Here is a 3,267-nt window from a genome sequence, read left to right as displayed (position 1 = left end):
TATTTTGTTTTTCCTTTTCCTTACACATGCCTTTGTTCTTTTGACATTTCCTCAGCAAATAGACAGAATGGTGCTTCGTTTGTCCAGGTTTGGTTTCTGAGATATTAAAGATAATTTTTTAGGTCATCCAGAGGTCACCATCCCCCCATTTTGCTCCAAATTGAACCGGAGTGGTTTACCTTTTTATTGCTGTTTGTGCCGCTTTTATGTACAAGCTATATAATTTTCTTTCAGGCGATCACTGATGACTTAAATCGATGACGTTTATGGCCTGCGCTGAACATCATCACCACAAAGCAAGCAGTTATTAATTTCATGTTTTTCTTTCATCATCCAAGTTGTGTTTTTATCCGAAGTTGTAAAATGTATGCCTTGTTATATTGTTTTGCACTTTATTCCTTAATAAAGATTATGAAACTTTTTTGGTCTCAAAGAAATTTGCTTTAAATATGTCAACTAAGTCACCAATAAATGTATCTTTCTACACAGTAATTCAATATTATCCTCTCACAAATGGGGAAAAAACCACCAGCTGCAGCTACACATTCCTTACCCAAACCCTGACATGGTCTGCGACCACTATGATGTAATGTTTATCATTTTAATAACTGTTCTGTTATAACAGTATTTTTTAAAGGTGGTTTTAATTATATAATTCAGCTCGTGTACGTTGGACAAAAGCGGAAGTGCGAGTAGGTCATTGGCTCAAAGTTCATAACCAAGTAATTTACTTTTTGTTTAAATAAAATTTGAAATGCATCAAGCATTAATTTCTAATTTCTGACATTAAATATAATCATTTTTAAGAGAATTGAATGATTGGCAACTTTGATATACGAAGTTCTCACGCAATGTCCTAGGGATTGACCCCACCACTGACCTTGTTTTGGCGGTAATTTAAACTTCCCGTTCAAAATTTTCCACTTAGCTTTTAAAACATCGATTAGTGTGTTTTTATGAAAAATGTTGGCTACATCCTTAGAATTTTTACTACACTTGTTGTTCAAGGTAAGTAAACTAATAATGTTGAGGTTTTAGATAAAACACTTGCTACTGCAATCCAGTCCCTGATTAGAAGAGAGAGATTCATGGTTGCATGCCTTGCATATATATATTTCTGTAAACCTGCAATTCAATGACATTTTAAGTCCAGACTTTTAAAAAATGTTGAAACAAAGATTCTGCAAGGCTTCATTTTGCAGCTATTCCATTCATTTTTAGTCATCGATGTTTAGGCACATCAGTAGACTCCACAAAGACACATTTTTAAAGTTGAACAGATACTTCAATTGAAAATTCACAAGACAAGTAGTAGTAAAAAATGCAACATTTAAAATAAAATAAAAACATACTATAATTACAACACAGCATAAATGGCTTACAGATTTGAGAGAACAATTTAAACTGAGTTTTTGAGTTGTGATAGAATGCTGAAATATCAATGTTTTGTGGTTTCTGGGAGATTATTTAGGCCGGAATAATATTTTGATTAATGCTAATCAAAGCCTTTTTGTTCTTTAACTAGATGCCTCGACAGCCATCAATAGACAGGAATTCCCTTATTGCAGTTCTCTGCAGTTCAAAAGAGGCTGTTCTTCTAAATGGGAAAATAGCCACTCCAGCTGCCACTATTTGGTCAGCAGCTGGAAAATAAGATGTCTCCAAAAGCCCTGTACACTTTTGTAAAATCTAACAGACACAACATCTGGTCATGTTTGGAGATCAGTGAGCAGGAAAGTGATCGTGAGAGCAGTGTGGACACAGAGTTTGACTCTGGCTCCATTTCTCCTGGACAAGACGACTGCTCAGGTTTTCAGCTTGAAGTTCCTTTTGAGGAATGGATCAAATTTGTACCTGAGAAAGTGGAATATAATGACAAGTTTTCATCATCTGGCAAAAGGGAATACATGATTTTGAAGCCTGGCACTTGGAGTCATGTAATTAACCATCTGATTTGGAAAAAGATCAAAAGCACATGTACATTTGTGTTCCAGAGAGCAAAGGTTTATCCAACTGTCACAAACAAATATATAGATATCAAAGGCTTCTGTAAAGAGTGTCAAGGCCGTATTAAAATGACTTGTGTTAGAGAGCCAACGGTAAACAGCCCAATGCTGCTTCAGTGGTCCATCGAAGACACTGATATCTCCTTGCACACTGGGCAATCCAAGAGGTTCATGTCTGGAAACCTTTGTGCACAGATTTCAAAAGAGCTGTGTGAGGGCAGGATGGAGCCGGCTGTATGGAGGTCAGCACACCTCACAGTGGTAGTATAAGAGACATTGGTCTAGACAAGTTCTTCTGCCACTATTGGAGTCAAACACAGCTACATGTGTATAAGGCTTTGTCCAAAAAATGCCCCTCAGTAGTTTGCTTTGATGCAACTGGCTCAGTTGTGAGAAGACTGGTGAGACCAGATGGTACATCTGGCCACATCTTCTTATATCAAGGCGTTCTGACAGGGGACAACTGCTCAGTCCCAGTTGTGCAAATGCTGTCAGAGAGACACGACATTAATGCAACATGGCTGACAGAATGGCTTCGTACAGGTGCTGCTATACCAAAGGAAGCCATGAGAGACTTTTCTCTGGCTATTCTTGGTGCTCTGGTGAAGGCCTTCACTCCTTACCCCGATCTGAAGACATACATTAACGAATGCTTCCGTTTGCTACTTGGGAACCAGTCTGCAAAACGTCCTCCTTGTTTTATCAGGGTTGATGTGGCACACTGCATAAAGATAATCTGTCAGTGGGACTGCCTGAAAAACAAGTCACACCGTGTCAAAGATTTCTTTGTCAGGGCAATAGCAAAGCTTCTTCAATCACAGTGCTTGGACCATGCAAAACAGCTAATACATGCCATCACTGTTGTGGCCCTCAGTGAGGCAGAGGGTGATGATATTTCTGGAGTCCCTCTCGAATCAGAGATGTGCAAAAAATATCTAAAAACCCAGATCACAGAAGACTCCATCATCATTCCAGCTGAAGATCCAAATGAAATGCATCAAGTGGATCCTTTTGACGAGATCCAGATTGACCTACGCAGCTGGGTATCAAATATATGCGAGGAGAGCAGGTCACTCGCTGCAGCCAATGGGGTTAGGGATAACATCCATTTCCTCCCTGATATTGTTCCACACATAATAAGACTAGCAAGTTACTTACCACTTTGGACAGGAGTAATGGTCCCCCTCTTCAAAAGCACCAACCTCACAGCAAGCTCAGCCACTGTTGAAGAAGAATTAAAAAATGTGTGTCGGAGTGTTTC

Source organism: Girardinichthys multiradiatus, chromosome 12 (assembly GCF_021462225.1).
Source record: "Girardinichthys multiradiatus isolate DD_20200921_A chromosome 12, DD_fGirMul_XY1, whole genome shotgun sequence".
Classification (NCBI taxonomy): domain Eukaryota; kingdom Metazoa; phylum Chordata; class Actinopteri; order Cyprinodontiformes; family Goodeidae; genus Girardinichthys; species Girardinichthys multiradiatus.
This window is presented reverse-complemented; position numbering follows the sequence as displayed.